The following is a 10,517-nucleotide window of genomic DNA, read 5'->3' on the forward strand; positions in this document are numbered from 1 at the left end:
TCTCTTTATCTCTTCATTTGTTTGACAGATACACAATTTTTGTGCTAGTCAATAGTAAATGAGATCTTTTGGCTTTGATCTACACACGCCCACTGACCATAAATTTGCTTCGCTTGGCACCTGTGAAATTTGTCCTTAAACTTTTGATGTCTTTTTCTACTACATGTCAAAATTGCTATTGTCACTATGATTTCTTTGCAAGGAAAACAACCTTCATGTATTTGTGTTTCCTAACTAATTTTCATATTATAGAATTCATGTTTCATATGACCATATTGTGAAATTAATAGTTGCATTTAACATCTTGACACATATTTAATTTATTTATGCTATTTCTTATGATAGTGACACTTAAAATTCAAGCAAGCAATGAAACAACAATTTCAAATCACAATTATATTTGCTTTCAAAATAGTTGTTGCTTTGAAATTTAATGTTTCTTTTCAATTTTTTAGAATATTGGAATATATTTTTTAAAGTTCTTTCATTTTGTAAAGACTATTATAGTTAACTTGTAACTGGACACATAGGACAACATGTTAACATGCATAGACATGACAATCCAAAAAATATAGGAACCACAAATTTATAGAAACTTACTATAGTAGTAGGCAAGATTATTATAGCCTATAATCAATACAATTCTATGTCAATAAAGTGGCAATAAACATTTGACATACTTACATTTGAGGCAATGCTTATATTTGAAATTTGATTTTGCTATGGCAAAGGAAATTACAAACCAATAAGAGTAAGCAGTAAAAATTAAGTCAAGAAGCTTACTTTCTATTGGGGTATTTGACAATTTGAAACACTTGTCCATTATGTGAATGGTTTCCTCTATTTGCACCCTTGCCTCTATCTACACAAGCAACTACAATAGAACGAAAGTTCTAGAAGCTATGCAAATTGAAATTTTTGTCGTTGTATTTACAAATGATATCTATTTCAATGAATGGATGTGCATAATTTGTATTTTTCCATAAAGATGAAAATATCTCTAAATATATTACTTTTCTTAAAGGGTAAGTGCACAAAGATGGTGGTCAAAAAGGGGAGTATAAGTGGACACTTTTTTTTTTTTGAAATCAGATGAACCTGAACTTGGAGGCAAAATTTGAAAGTCATCCACTCAAGATATGAAGATAATCAAAGAAAAAACATTATAGTACTCTAAATCTAGTTTCCAAACTACTAAACTTTTTCAAAATTGGATAAGATTAAGGGGGTCAAATCCTTCGTGCATGAAAAGCAGACCCTGATTTTTTCTAAAAAACACAACATAGTGTTTGATGTGCTCATCAAAAAAGTCATCGTTAGATTTAGTATTTTGACAAATCCTTTGGCAGAAAGATAGTTAAGAGTGAGCACTAGAAGATGTGTATTTGTTTGTAATTTTTTGTTGAGTTTTTTTTTATGATTTTTCCAATCAAAAACATCCTAAAAATTAGGTACTTGTTCGTGCATGAAGCATAAGTTGCACTAAACAAATCGAAAATACGTTTTTTTTAAAAAAATTTAAAAAATCAAGTGCACTATAATAATATATAAAGTTTTTAAAATTTGGATAAGTACATCAAAAGTTATTAAAAAAATGGTGCACTTATGTCTGTGAAAACTATGGAGACACTGGTAAAAGAAATTCAATAATAATATGTTACTGTTGTTCAAATTTTTAAAAAATTATATGGTTAGAAAGCTCAGAAGATGGGTGAGAATATGGTGGCAAGTTTAGAAATATCCACTTGATGAAGTGTAAACCTGATGATGACAAAGTCAATAAACGAAGTTGATAAAATAAAAAACATAAAAAACAAGAGAAATGGAGGGAAATCAAACTTCCAAACCGTAGCTTTGTCATCTAGGGACCTATTTCCAAGCCTATACAGTCAAAAGCGCGTATGGGGTACTTATGGTATAAAAAGCATGTACGGGGTAATTATGGTGTAAGAAGCACGTACGTGCTATGTTTACTAAGTTTGTTTAAATCTTGGGTGTGTGTATAAAATGATATTGTATGTATAATATGTGTATATACATATAATATATAATATTTATATATATATATGTATATAATAATATATAATATATTAAGTATATATACACATATAAGTGTATTGTCTCCCCCTCTCAAGTGCATACAAGGTGCCCCCCCCCTCTCTCTCTCTCTCTCTCTCTCTCTCTCTCTCTCCCCTTCTCCCTTCCTCGATACCCCATCCCCCTCTCTCTCTCTCCCTCTCTCGCCTTCTCCCTTCCTCCATACCCCATCCCTCTCTCTCTCCCTCTCTCCCTCTCTCCCCTTCTCCCTTCCTCCATACACCATCCCTCTCTCTCTCCCTCTCTCCCCTTCTCCCTTCCTCCATACCCCATCATTCTCTCTCTTCTTCTCTCCCTCCCTCCCTCCATAGCCCACTGCAACTGTGTCTGCACTTCTATAGAAGTAAGTGAATTTATTTCTTGTCTGCAACTTCCTCTTTGATTTTTATCATGTATGCTCTCCTAAGAAAATTGACTGATGGATTTCTGTGTGTATATTGAATAGGAGGAATAGGGTCTAAAATTGAACCACAGGTGCATTACCATGACAAACAAGGAAACCTCCAGCAATATTCTTCTCGAATGTGTTTTTAATGAGCAGAGCAGATGTGGAAAATAGTGTCAACAAAGAAAAATGATGAGTTAGAGTACCTGCAATATGTTTTTTAGAAGGAAACAATCGGTAGGAAGAGAAAGAGGGAGAGTAACATAGATGATGTCCTGGAGAATGATAGTGGTGGGTATGCGAGGGTTCCCATGTTTTTACACAGCGGGCCTCTCACCTAAAGAAATTCAAGTTTGTTGTAAGCATGGCAATGGTAGTATATGATGATCATCACTTCTCAAAAGGCTTGGAAGGGTACATATGCATGAAAGAAATCAAGTGTGTAATTCCTATAGTCACAATCGAGATTAGTCCTATAACCTTGCAAATTTAATAGAATCATACGTTTTAGAGAGGTAGTACTCTTAGGGTTAGGTCAAGCTCTTACAATTTCTTTTTAGTGAAGCCTTGTTGTTTGTTCACTTGGAGTCTCTCTTATGCTGACAATGGTCTAACTTAGCTATGTCAAAACTAAACTATTTATGTTCTATTGTATGATGTTCTATTCATAACTTTAAAGAATATATCATTTTATTAGCCCACCATATGACCCCTTAGTTGTCATTAGAGGTCATATTGTTTCCTAAGAGGTCATATGGTGTCCTGTGACCCCTTAGGACACCATATAACCCCTTAAGGCACCATAATACCCATCACAACACCATACGGTGTCCTAAGGGTTCATAGAATGCCATATGACCCCTTGGGATACCATATGACCCATAACAACACCATATGGTGTTCTAAAGGGTCATATGACATTCTATGACCCCTTAGGACACTATTTAATGTCGTTATAGGTCCTATGGTGTGGTAAGGGATAATGTAGTGTCACATGACCCCTTAGGACACCCTATAACCCCTTAGATGTTTTTAGGGGTCATATTGTGTTCTAAGGGTCATATTGTGTCTCCCTCCCCCCTCCTTCTGTCTCCCTCCCCCCTACTCTCCCCCCTCTCTCTCTCTCTCCCTCTCCCTTCCTCCATACCCCTTCTTGATGCAGAGCCCTCCTTGTGACCTTCCAAATACTTAAAAATGTATGACACTGACCCCTCAAAACAATAATAGGATCTTATCAAGGCAAGGCTCTACAATATTAGTTCAATCATCTCACCATCTTCAAGATTCATACTTACTCAACTTGGGTAAATGGCTCCAATCATACACTTTGAGACCTCCAAGGGTTATGGACCATTAGAACACTTGTTTTAGGTTAAACATGACTCACTTGGACTAGATACAACACTGGTTTTGAGGATTCAACCCTATTCCGCATACCACCTTCACAATTAGGCCTATTTGCTTGTAGCCCTTTTTAATGGGTAAAGAGACCTTAAGTTCAAACTTTCCGAAACACCTTGGAAAAAAAATTATGGATTCAAGTACCCTTTTGGAATTTACACAATTCCCCAAAAGGAAGGATTAGGGTCAGGCAAACAAAGGTCTGAAATAGTAGGATGTTGACTGTCCTAAAGGGCTAATTAGGTCTCCATTTGTGAATCACCTATATCTAGATCAATAAACCATACAATCAAAACCCCCTGAGCATATGGGGAACCATAAACCATAATGTATTCCAGGGTTACACACCTAGAATCATCGCCATTTGCATACAAGGGTAACTTTGTTGTTCAAGGTCTACGTAGCCACATAGAGATGTCTACCTAGGGTCGGTTCAAACACAACTCTCCCTTGATCCTCCCGCAAAACACTTTTGTAGTCCTATAATATACTGACCATACTTTCATTTCACCAAATCCCATGGGTCTCAAATTGATAAATTGCAAGTTATGGCCATGGAGGAGGAAAAACCTAAGGTAAACCTTTGTTTTCGGGCACCTACAACAAAATTTGAATATCAGGAGCAAAACACACAACCAGAACTTAAAACCAAAGGAAAAACAAAGATAAATATCCTCTCTAACCAATTCACATCATTGAGAATCGATCCCAATACGTACAGGACCGTACCCCATACCTAAACTCCAGAATTGCAGGAAAAACTCAGAATTTTATTAGTTTGTTATCACCAAAACTTTCCTTCGTACAATCCCCCCTTTTGGGAATTGGATCCACAAGGTGTATAAACCACTCCACAACTTCTCTTAACAAAAAACAAGAGGTTAGAGCTATTGGAGTAGTTCAAACAAACAAAAGTGCATAAAAGTTGCTCATGACAACTTTTGCAAAAGTCGTCAAAATGTTAGCTTTCGCCTCCTAATGACTTGGGTCAAGTATAACCCCTCCTAAAAAATCCTAGAAGCACTAAAACCACTAGGATAACTATTTCCTACACACATTTGATCCCCTATTGTCCAAAAGTCCTAAATGGCTTATTGAAATGCCAAAATAGGACTTTAGCTCACAAGATGGGGTTCTTTATTACAAACACACAATGCATGATTGAAACACATACAAAACAACCTAAAGATATTTTTGATTCCTTATCCTTCCTCCACTGAGTTTGACATATCATCTTGAAGGGGTGCTCTAGCACCATACTCCATGGAAGAAGAAATCTCAAGTCCACTTGAGATGAGAGTCTGCAGGTCTACACCATGGTCTTTGATCTGTTGTTCTGTCATCTAGACTGCTTCAGAAATAGGTTGTCCTTTCTAAGCCACCAAATACTCCATATAGAATTTTTTCCTTGTTCACTTTGCAACCTTAGTGTCTAGAACCTTATGCAACTTTGGTGGTTCATGTTTGGGAATGTTATCATCTGTAATAACTTAAATTGTGTCTTCTCCTACATCAACACTACATTTATAAAGAGTTAAGTCACATACATTAAAGATAGGTGACAAACCAAGATCAGGTAGGAGTTGAATTTCATAGGCATTTGGGCCACATTTCTTCAAGATTTGGCAGGGTCCAATCTTTCTTTGCATAAGCTTTGTATAGCTTCTTTTTGGAAGTCTTTCCTTTTTCAAGTGAACCCACACCAGATATCCCACATCAAACTGAACATACCTCTTATTTTTGTCAGCATGAGCTTTATATCTTTCTACAGATTGTTGAAGATGAGTTTTAACTTGGTCATGAATTTCCCTTATGGTGGTAGCAAAGGTTTCCCCATCTGCACTAATGGCTTCTCCTTGAGGTAGCTCTCTTAACTCCATCACACCCGTTGGGTGGATTCCATATACAATCTGGAAGGGTGACTTACCATTACTCCTATTCACTATATCATTATAGGAGAATTCTGCCTGAGACAATATGCTATCCCATCTTTGTCCATGATGTCTAGTCAAACACCTTAGCAGATTTCCTAGTGACCTGTTTACAACTTCAGTTTGGCCATCCATTTGGGGATGGTAGGATAAGGAGAAGGATAAATTTGTACCAAGCTTCTTCCAAATGGTCCTCTAGATGTGACCAATAAATTTCACATCCCTATCAGAGACTATAGTCAAATGCAAACCATGTATCCGGACAATCTCCTTGAAGAACAAGTCTGCAACATAAGAAGCATCACAAGTGGTTTTGCATGACAAGAAATGTGCCATTTTACTAAACCTATCCACTCCTACAAAAACACTATCATATCCTTTCCTTGTCCTAGGCAATCCTAAAACAAAATCCATACTTATGCTTTCCCATGGTCTTGAAGGGATGGGTAAAGGCTGGTAGAGGCCTGCATTTGTGGACTTTCCCTTTGCCTTTTGGCACATCACACATCTCTCCTCAAATCTCTTGACATATGTCTGTAGTTTGGGCCAAAAGTAGTGCCTCTTCACCAAATCTAGTGTCTTGTCAAGACCAAAGTGGCCTTCCATTGTTCCACAATGTTTCTCCTTAATTATATTCAGTCTCATAGAGCATTTGGGTATGCATAGTTGTGCACCCTTAAATAACAATCCATTTTGAATCAAAAATTCAGAATACTCAAAATGAAATTGTTCATCAAATGACGCACATACCTTATAGGCCTCTCCAAAGTCTTCATCATCCTCATACATGGCTTTCAAGGAGTCTATTCCAACACTCTCCAAATGGATCTGATTTGTAGTTAGGACTCTTCTGCTCAAAGCATCTACCACCTTATTCTTGACCCCTTTCTTGTGCTTAAGAATGAAAGTGAAGGCTCTTAGGGTCTCTACCCACTTCATATGCCTGTGATTCAAATTTTCTTGACTATTTATAAAGCTAAGGGCCTGATTATCTGTGAAGACTATGAATTCTTTTGGCAACAAGTAGTGTCTCCACTTTTTCAAGGATTGTACTAGAGAATACATCTCTAGGTCATAGGATGAATATCTTCTCTTTGCCTCATTTAACTTCTCACTAAAGAAGGCAATAGGACCTCCCTCTTGACTAAGAACTGCCCCAATAGCCATGTGACTAGCATCACACTCCACTTGGAAGATTTTGTTGAAATTAGGTAGGGCAAGGACCGGCTGCTCTGCAACTTTTCTCTTCAATGTTTCAAAAGAGTTATCTGCCTCTTCTATCCAACTAAACCTGCACTTTTGTCCTCCCTTTATGGTATCAGGCATAGGAGCACATATATGGCTAAAGCCTCTTATAAAATTCCTATAAAAGGTAGCTAAGTCATCAAAAATTCTAACATCATTCATTGTTCTAGGTGTATGCCAAGACAATATGGCACTCACCTTTTCTTGATCCATTTTCAAATCACCATATGAGATTACAAATCCTAAGTAAATGATCTCTTCCTGCATAAAGAAACACTTTTCCAAGTTGATCATTAATTTTTCTTCATACAATCTTATTAGGACCAAGTCTACATGTTTTAGATGTTCTCCTTTGGTTTTATTGAAACCTAGAATGTCATCTAGGTAGACTATAACAAATTTCCCTATGAAATTCCTCAAGACTTCATTCATTAACCTCATAAAGGTACTAGGTACATTGGATAAGCCAAAGGGCATGACCTTCCACTCATACAACCCCTCATTTATTTTAAATGCAGTCTTCCACTCATATCCCGACCTAATCCTAATATGATTATAGCCACTCTTTAAGTCAACCTTTGTAAAATATCTAGCGCCCCCCAAAAAATCTAATAAATATTCAATCCTAGGAATTGGAAACCTATACCTGATAGTAATCTTGTTGATATCTCTTGAGTCAGTGCAAATCCACCAAGTGCCTTCTTTTTTGGGTTCCAAGACTGCAGGGACTGCACATGGGCTCAAACTTTTGCCAACCAATCTGGATTCCAACAATTCTTCAGCCTGTTTTGCTATCTCAACATTCTGATCTGGTGTGAGCTTGTATACTACTTTATTAGGCAAGGTGGATCAAGGTATAAGGTCTATACAATGGTTTATGTCCCTCATGGGAGGTAGTGACCTTGGCATGCCATCAGAGATGACACCCTTGTATTTGTTTAGTAGCTATTGCACTACAGGGTCAATCAACCTCAATCTGTCCTCTTTCTTGTCTTCAGACCTCTCCACCTTTGTTACTGTTGGACTAGGGATAAGGGAATAACAAACCATGCCTTCATCTTCCATGTTCTTCATGAACTTCTTTCCTCCTAACACCAACACCTTGGCCTCCTTTTGTTTGGTCTCCTCCTCATTCTCCATCAAAGGTAACAACTCAATCACCTTACCATATTTGGTGATGGAATATGTGTTCCTAGCACCATCATGGTGTGCCTTCAAATCAAATTTCCAGGGTCTCCCAAATAGGAGATGGAAAGAATCCATCTTTGCAATGTAAAACATCAACCTATCTCTATAGGTTCCAATCTAGAATTCTACCCAAGCTTGCTCATCCATAACAACTTGTTGTCCTTGTGTGAGCCATGAGACCTTGTAGGGGCAAGGGTGAGTTAGTCTCCTCAACTTTATTTTCTCCACCATCTCTAGAGACACAAAGTTTTCAGTTGAATCGGAATCTATTAGGACCTTGCATACTTTTCCACCTGCTTTGCAAGTGGTCTTGAATAGAGACTTCCTCTATGAGGGTTCTTTATCAATTATCTTCATAGTAGTTACTGCTCTTCTAATCATCAAAGCTTCACCTTTTTCAGGATAGCCATAACTATCAGGGGTATTGACACTTTGGTATGTATTTTCACTTGCCACACTTTGGTAGTCAACCTCTAAAACCAAGTTGCTTCTCCTTTCTCCCACGGAACTAGTAGGTTTATCAGGGCATCTATTGCCCATGTTTCCTTCTTGATTGTAGTTATAAAATTTGATTGGACCTCTACCTTGAGATTTCCCTCTAAATGGTGGTCTTCCTCCTCTGAAGTTACCTCTCTAATTGTATCCTCCATTGTTATTGGAACTACTCCCTCCTTTAGTGCCTTCTTGATTGGTTTCACCTTGGTTTCCAAAACCATTTCCCTTACCTCTAAAAAAATTTCTTCCACCCCTATGTTGTCTTCCTCTTCCTTTATTGGCCTGATCCTGTCTCCTTTTGAACTTCTCTTTCACCTTGATGGCAAGTTGATGGCATCTACCAACTGTATCTAGGATAAGAAGGTTTAGTTATTCTTGAATGTTGTACCTTAATCCATTAAGGTACCGGGTAATTTTCTCACTTTCTTCCTCTTTTTTTTTAGACTTCATACATAGCCTTTGGAACTCCTCAGTGTACGAGTTCACATTCATCTCCTTTTGCTTGAGAATTTGTCTCCTCTTATGGAGTTGAATTTCATAGTCTTTGGGTACATAGACCTCTTTTCTTAAGGCAACCATCCTCTTCCAAGAAATAACCTTGGGTTTATTGTCCTTCTCTCTTTCCTCTTAGAAAAAGTTCCACCAAGGTAGGGCTTCTCCCTTCAACTTGGACTTAGAAATCTTTACCTTCTGGTGTCCTAAAATGTCTTCACATTGAAAGAAACTAGATAGGGAGTCTATCCAATCTACTACAACATCTAGTTCCATCTTCCCAGTGAAAGTTGGCAAATATATCTTCTGCTCCATGGTTCTCCTCTCCATGGATTTGAGGGAATTAAGGAAGTGCTTCTGGTAAGGAGGAATCACCTCTTCCTCTGGCATAGGGATCTCATACTCATCCCCTTCTTCACCACTACCAGTGCCTCCATCTTCCTTCCCATCTACTATGCCTCTTAACCTCTCTAGCTCCCTTTGCATTTCCTTGCAAGAAGTGGCCTGCTCTCTCACAATATTTGCCAATTCCATGTTGATGATCGGTCCTCTAGGGACTTCTTCTTCTTGTCCCTCTCCTAATTCTCAATTCTCTATCTCCTTCCCAAAGCCGTTACTAGCTCTGATACCACTTGATACGGAGCCCTACTTGTGACCTGCCAAATACTTCAAAATGTATGACACTGACCCCTCAAAACAATAATAGGATCCTATCAAGGCAAGGCTCTACAATATTAGTTCAATCATCTCACCATCTTCAAGACTCATACCTACTCAGCTTGGGTAAATGGCTCCAATCATACACTTTGAGACCTCCAAGGGTTATGAAACATTAGCACAATTGGTTTAGGTTAAACATGACTCACTTGGACCAGTCCTAACACTAGTTTTGAGGATTCAACCCTATTCCCCATAGCACCTTCACAATTAGGCCTATTTGCTTCTAGCCCTTTTTAATGGGTAAAGAGACCTTAAGTTAAAACTTTCCCAAACACCATGGAAAAAATAATTATGGATTCAAGTACCCTTTTGGAAGTTACATAATTCCCCAAAAGGAAGGGTCAGGGTCAGACAAACAAAGGTCTGAACGGGTAGGATGTTGACTATCCTATAGGGCTAATTAGGTCTCCATTTGTGAAGCACCTATATCCAGATGAGTAAACCATACAATAAAAAGCCCATAAGCATATGGGGAACTATAAACCATAATGGATTCTAGGGTTACACACCTGGAATCATCGCCATTTGCATCCAAGGGTAACTTTGTTGTTCAAGGTCTAGGT

This window comes from Cryptomeria japonica, chromosome 1, assembly GCF_030272615.1.
Source record: "Cryptomeria japonica chromosome 1, Sugi_1.0, whole genome shotgun sequence".
Classification (NCBI taxonomy): Eukaryota; Viridiplantae; Streptophyta; class Pinopsida; order Cupressales; family Cupressaceae; genus Cryptomeria; species Cryptomeria japonica.